Raw genomic sequence first — 770 nt, 5'->3', positions numbered from 1 at the left:
CTGAAAAAAATATTACCCCCCAAAAAAAACAAAAAAACAAATACATTCAATATATATATAAAATCAAATAAGTATAGTACTGTAGTTGTTTTTTTATGTATTGTGAGATACTGTATGGTAACTGAAAAAATACTACAAACAAACAAATGCATTCAATGTATTTACAAAATCAAATAGTATAGTATTGTAGTTGTTTTTGTATGTATTGTGAAATACTGTTACTGTATGGTGACTGTAAAAAAATACTGCTACAAAAAAAACCCAAATGCATTCAATTTATATATAAAATCAAAGTAAATACAAATAAAGACTACACTTAAATATTACAATAAAGTCTATAACCCTGCATAAAACCGGTTTAATTTTTTTAATGCATCCAATGCATTTTTACTGAAACTACATTTTTAAATGCAGTTCAGTCGTATTTAACTTTTAAGTACGCTTTGAGCTTCAATACTTTTGATTTTTTTTTTTAAACTTTGAAGACATTTTAATTGAGTTCACAGATTGTTGGTTGAATTTATTTAAGATAGCTATTATTTTTTCCCTATATCTAAGAATAGTGTTAATGACACATTGGTTTCAATTATATAATTTGCATATTATTTTTTTCCCCATATTTAAGAGTGGAGTTAATGACCCAGGGGTTTCAATTATATAATTTTGGAGTTTTTTTTTTAAATATGAAAACATCCTGTAAAGTCTTATTAAGGTTTATTAAGGTAAGTTATACATGGAGATTTTTTTTTGTTAGTACTTGCCATAAAAAC

This window comes from Syngnathoides biaculeatus, chromosome 3, assembly GCF_019802595.1.
Source record: "Syngnathoides biaculeatus isolate LvHL_M chromosome 3, ASM1980259v1, whole genome shotgun sequence".
Lineage (NCBI taxonomy): Eukaryota > Metazoa > Chordata > Actinopteri > Syngnathiformes > Syngnathidae > Syngnathoides > Syngnathoides biaculeatus.
This window is presented reverse-complemented; position numbering follows the sequence as displayed.